General features: G+C 37.5%; 1 long non-coding RNA gene across 1 annotated transcript; it reads left to right on the top strand.

The window, feature by feature from the left end:
- Positions 1–1,280: 1,280 nt before the first annotated feature.
- LOC127450153 (uncharacterized) lies at positions 1,281–6,060 on the top strand. Its single transcript, XR_007898921.1, has 3 exons — positions 1,281–1,364; positions 3,947–3,983; positions 5,692–6,060. It is a non-coding gene; the product is annotated as an uncharacterized LOC127450153 (long non-coding RNA).
- The last annotated feature ends 385 nt before the right edge of the window (positions 6,061–6,445 follow it).

The following is a 6,445-nucleotide window of genomic DNA, read 5'->3' as shown; positions in this document are numbered from 1 at the left end:
TAGCAGTAGGGCATAATCTATGTACTGTTCCAAAGTACAGTTAAAGCTGCCTCCTAGCATCCATGACTTGATGGGCTTGTGAGCCCAAATCGAAATAGGTCCTTTAACACGTGCTCTCCCCAGTTTACACAATCTGTGAGGGCACAAAAAAGCTCAGTGAACTCTTCAGTTGTGTCACCCTCCTGCTTCAGATAAATCAGTTCCACTGCTGGATCCTTTTATTTGGTCAGTTCTTCTATAATGGTGGCAGACTGGTGAAGGCAGGATCCAATTGCAGTTTTTAATAAAAACACAAAACACTAGAGAAAATGCAAAACTAGAACACAAAGCACATTACAGACTGAATTAACAGAACAAGAACTGACCATGAACAGAGGAAAACACAGGGATTAAATACACAGAGAACTAATGATGAAAGAAGGACACCTGACACTAATGAACAAAAGGGCCAATGAACAAAGACCATGAAAAAGAACTACAAAACCAATAAACAAACGAAAGACCCGAAATGAATAATAAACATTCATAGTGACCCCTGGTGGTCGCCTGGGTAATCCTTACAAAGGGGTAGTATGGGCCCTTTTTAGATTACCATAAAGTAAACTATAGGGGGGTTAACTTCTATAGCGGTGAATGGGAGACCACACAAAATATTATTTTTGTGTTCGTATTTGCTCAAACAGCAAAAGAAAAAAAATCTCTTTTACATTTCCACGACTTTACTAATAGGAGTATCCATAAAGAGAGATGGATTATGGCAGTCAGAAAAGAGAAAGATGCAAAATGTACTCTTATTCCCTCAGCAGATATTTAAAACACTATCACAGCAGTGTTGACTGCTTTTACTTTTTTTTTTTTTTATTTTGCTAGATTTATACTGCTAAATTAAAAAAAGGATCATTCGGCAAACCTGTTTGAAACTTGCATTTTCCAGTGATGCTAGTGACACAAAAACCCACCTTTTTTTTTACACATTAAATAACTTTTCTCACCTTTAAACACACACAGCAGCATTATTGATGTTAAACAAGTAAAGCACTAACTTTATAAAACCCTATGCATAGAAATGCAAGGCCTCATTCACCACAGCACTTTGTATGCCGATCAGATTGAAGGTCGTGTTAATGGAGCACAGCTCACAACCAGAGCAGAGAACAGCAGGATCTGTGGCTTAGGGCTCCATGCTGTAGAGTGGATGGTGGGGCTGTCAATAGCCTTTATGCACACTGAACAAAAGATGGAAAGAATAATCCAGAGGGAGAGAGGAGAGAAAGAAAAAGATAGAACTGAGGAGGGAGGGCGCAATATCACAGCGATATGTCAAACAGACAGAGGAACAGGAAGGAGAGCAGAAAAGATGAGAGGTAAATCAATACTGTTTCATATGCCTAGCATGTAAAAATGAGATAATGCAGGACATAAGGGGTGGGATAAGTGGAGAGGAGAGGAAATTACGGGCACAAATAGGTACTGTGATGATTATTTGACTCTGTTTCTTTCTCTTTCACACTCATTGAGCGCTGTGAATACCACTGCCTCAATTAGATCTTGAATTATTCACAATGCGCTAAATCCCAACTGAATAACGCAATTGTCCAGTATTACTACTGTCTGTCTGTCTGTGTGTGTGTGTGTGTGTGTGTGTGTGTGTGTGTGTGTGTGTGTGTGTGTGTGTGTGTGTGTGTGTGTGTGTGTGTGTGTGTTTTTAAATAAGAGAGTTGCAGGAGTGGATCTAGATTTTTTTTATTTTTTATGGGGTGGCAAGTGAGTGGCATGAGGACTGTGAGGGGTGGCAATGCCAAAGCAAGCCTTAGCTTGACAGCAAGCAGAACTGGTTACCTAATGTCACTGAACAGATCACACTTATTAACCATCATTGGGCTAGAAACTGGGAAAGGCACAATCACAGGGCAAAAAGAGAAACAAACTATGCAGATTAATAATGACAGATTATTTAAAGCAGGGTTGTAAACCTCATTTTAAATTGAGGGCCAGGTTGGACTAAACACAAGCGTGTAGATTCCAGGGGGATGCGGGTGAGGTAATCCCTCCAATAATCAGAATTACCAAATATAACCCCCCATGATCAATGGAACCACATTATGGATTCATTTAGTTTATTTGTTAACAATACTGGTATATCTAATCAACTGTTAGTCATAATAAGACAAAAAACTCAAGAAATGACATACAGACTGAGGGATGTATTGTGATTGCTTTTCACCCATTTTAAAATATCCATACCCATTTTAAAAGCAACTTTACAGAAAGTTGTGCCTAAATGTATAAAAACATTTTAAAGCACCCAGTCAACAGTTTTATAGAAATAAGTTTACGTGCATGTTAAAGGTGTTCATAGAAATGATTAGTTGTTTAATCTGGTTTATGTGGATATATCACAGTGAGGGACAGGATGAGGACAGGGAAAAATATTTTATGATGCACAATATGTAATAGGTGCATTTGGATAAACATTACACAAATAGAAACATTAGTGTTTAGGTGAAAGCCAATAAGGTTTGATAATTTGGGCATTTAGGATACAGTTGGGTCCCTCAAGTCCCTCAACTGTCATTGTAACAAATTAGCAAAAACACTATTTTAGTTTGGAACTTTAAATGATCAGTTACTTAATTAAGAATTAAACATTTCTAATAGGGAAGAATGTTTGATGATACACAATCTATAAAAGAGTACACTATGAAAGTGGAGTTGTATTTAATGAGATGTATTTGGTTTGTAAGGACAAGATGTATTTAGATGTGTTTGGGGAGTTGTTTGGTGTGTGACAGTGTTTCTTGTCATGTCAGTTTCAGAAATCATCACCTGCTTAAAGCCTGCACATCCTGCTGCTACATTCACCTTGATTCTGATAGATGACACTACAGATGTTACCAAGTTTATAAAAAAAATCTCATTTTCAAGCGAAATCTATGCTTTTGACTAGCAATCACAGCAATGGTCAGCAATCACAGACATTAGCATTTGGATGCTATTAGATTTCTCAGAGGAATCTTGAGTTAGCCAGAGATGGGTAGTAATGCACTACATTTATTCCGCTACATTTACCTGAGTAACTTTTAGGAAAATATTTACTTTTATGAGTTTTATGTTTTATGGTGGGTACTTTTCACTCTTAAGTAAATTTCTGATAAAAAATTTTTAACTTTCACTTCGTTACAATGGGCAACGTTCCTGTCATTACATTACTGGTTTTAATTTAATAAGTGTTAATAAAAGCCTAATTTATTGAGATTTTTGAATGGGACTCTTATGACAGTGGAACTTCACAGCTGCACGCTGTCACTCGAGTCACGTTCAACACAGCAGAAGCGTGCAAAACAAACATTTCGTCACTCCACACAATGCCTTCATTTTACACCTAGACAAGGATATATTTCAAGATTAAAATTGCAGCTCCAATTTAAGAAAACACAGTGAGGCAAGCTTTAGAGATTGTGATAATGTGGGCTTGTCTGTGTCATGGTGATACTCATTCATTTTCAGTGTGATTCTGTAACCATGGTGTAACAGTATAAGGATGGGCAAGGAGGAGGCGGGAACCGGCTGAACAGTAAACAAAGTTTTTATGACAAACTTAATTAAAACCAATATAAACAAACATGCAGCGTGGCCGCGTGCGTCTCTCTCTCTCGAAATGGTGCCTCTTCTTGTGTCTTCTTGTGCATATCGCCACCTACTGGGCAGGGAGTAAAAAATTAATAGTAAAAAAAAGGACTTTATATATTATAAAGTTATAGATATTTATCTGTTTCTCACCCACACCAATCATATTGCTTCTGAAAATCACTGGAGTCATATTAATTACTTGTATGCTGCATTATGTGCTTTTTGGAGCTTCAAAGTTCTGGTCACCATTCACTTGCATTGTATGGACCAACAGAGCTGAGATATTCTTCTAAAAATCTTTATTTGTGTTCTGCAGAAGAAAGAAAGTCATACACATCTGGGATTGCATGAGGGTGAGTAAATGAGAGCATTGTAAAAAATGTTTAACTATTCCTTTAATTTGATGCATGGAAGAAAGAAGTCATTTGGGTTTGGAACAACATGGTGGTGAATGATGACAATTTCCATTATTAACAATATTATTATTATTAATCATTCTGTAATGTATGTTAAATGTGTATAATGTACTGGAATGGAGAGTAAACATCCATTACGTTAAATGCGAAAGTAACTAGTTACTCACTACTTGAGTATTCTTTTTATTGGATACTTTCTTACTCGAGTCATTTTTAACATTATTAATTGTACTTTTACTTGAGTAAAGTTTTTGGCTACTCTACCCACCTCTGGAATTAGCAGAAAAACAGTAGGTTATTTGCTCTGAAATGTTTACAGAGGTTTTTGAGAAAAACACAGAAATGTCAGATTTGGACAGGATTCAAATCACAAAGGATGTCTGTGAAACACAAATTTTCCTAACCTCCTCAGGGAAAACTAGTCCCATCCGAATAGGGCTTTGCAGTGATATTTAAGTTAGTTTTTACAAAGTGTTTAGGTTTAGCGCAGAGATGTTTAGGTTAGTGTTTAGAGTTTAGTGTATTGATGTTTGGGTTAGCGTTTAGAGATCTAGGTTTAGTGCAGTGATGCTTAGGTTGGTTTTCACAGAGTGTTTTCGTTTAGCGTAGTGATGTTTAGGCAGGGCTGTTTTTAGGCATAGGCGAACTAGGTGGCCGGCGATTAGATTAGTGTTTAGAGACCTAGGTTTAGTGTTTTAGAAACCTAGGTCTAGTGCAGTGATGTTTTTAAAGGTTAGTTTTTAAAGACTGTTTAGGTTTCATATTTAGATTAGTTTTTTAAAGAGTGTTTAGGTTTATTGTAGTGATGTTCAGGTTAGGTTTAGTGCAGATACATTCAGTTTAGCCTTTAAAGAGTGTTTAGGTTTAGTGCAGTGATTTTTAGGTTAGCTTTTAAAGAGTTTGTAGGCTCAATGCAATGGTGTTAAGGTTAGTATTTAGGAGAAAAGCATATGTTTGTGCAAGTTCCCTCAATATTGCTAAAAGCTCCTGATCATTCCCTGTTGCATGGCCTTCCATTCAATCCCTCTTTACTCTCATTGTTTCTCAAATATTGGACACAGGTGGACATCGGTTTTCATTTTGTTTTTTGATTGTTTGTGGTTGTTTAATTTTGTTGAAATCACTCTAGGTGAAATCTCATAAGCGGTGTCTGTCAAGCAGTATTTTTCTCAGTGTATAAACACACACACACTCAGTCTAACACACATATTTTCACACTCTCTCGCATTTCATACTGTCCGAACAAAACAGGCTCCTTAAATAAAAGCTGTAAAACATAGAAGCCCTCCCATGGGAAACACTCACGCTCTGCAGCAATAATTCCAGAAGTTCATGTATATTTGAGGATTCCATACCTGAGATGGTTACAGGAACTAAGGATGCAGAAGAGAAATATAACTGAGTGCACAATAGAGATTTAGAGCTTGAGTGCATGTGTTTGACAGAGAGAAAGCGAGAGAGGGGGACAGAGAGGGAGGTGCCAATGCTTTTGTCACCATGTGAATATCTAAGAGGATCTTTAAGTGACAGCAGTGGTGGACTGTTATTGATGGTGTTTCAGGACGGACAAAAAGAGTAAAACTGCAACAACTCTTCAGTTACTGAAAGTTCACTGTGTGTTTGTGTGTGTGTGTGTGTCTAACAGCTAAACAACACACAGAGCAACTTGCCCAGACAGATGCCAGGCTGCAGAGAAGCCAGCTCTTTGATACCTGTCCAACAGTGACGACGTCACATCCTATCCACACAGCAGGGGGCAACAGATGGTTTGTGTCATCCGCTATCTTACTTGGGTGCTTTCTAAAACATCTTTCACTCCCCAAAAAGGGTTGTGATGGAAGATGAATAGGAGAACACATAAGAGGTTGAAAATGAAAGAGATGGAAGACTGTTTCAAGCGTCTCCATGACTACAGTATCTGTCTGGCCAAATGTGGTTAGTCATTTTAAGTGTGTCTCTAAGTGTATATGTATGTCGACACATTATTTCTGTTGTATTCTGGAGTCTGGATTAAACAAACATTATACATGATAGTGTGTCTGTGTGTTTGGCTATCTACATCATATCTATATCTTTCTACTGTACATCTATATGTGATGTCAACATGAGGACCCCATCCTATTTATTGTTGTCTCAGTAGAAAGGCTATAGAGAGGTTAACTCCTGTTTGTTATCCTGTTGAGCAAATAAATAACCATAGCACATAGGAACATATGGATCCCACTTACACACCACTGTGTCAGAGCATTACGTACCATATTATTTATGTATCTTTGCTGCTATGTTTGTTCTCTCTCTCTCTTCGTCTGTGTGTGTGATTTATTTTACTGTGTGTTCATTCCAGGTTCATCTGATTCGCAAATTGGTCATTTCACCTATGCGAAGGCGATTGAATCAAT

Source organism: Myxocyprinus asiaticus, chromosome 13, assembly GCF_019703515.2.
Source record: "Myxocyprinus asiaticus isolate MX2 ecotype Aquarium Trade chromosome 13, UBuf_Myxa_2, whole genome shotgun sequence".
Classification (NCBI taxonomy): Eukaryota; Metazoa; Chordata; class Actinopteri; order Cypriniformes; family Catostomidae; genus Myxocyprinus; species Myxocyprinus asiaticus.
The sequence above is the reverse complement of the archived record's forward strand: the minus strand, read 5'-3'. Positions and strand labels throughout refer to the sequence as shown.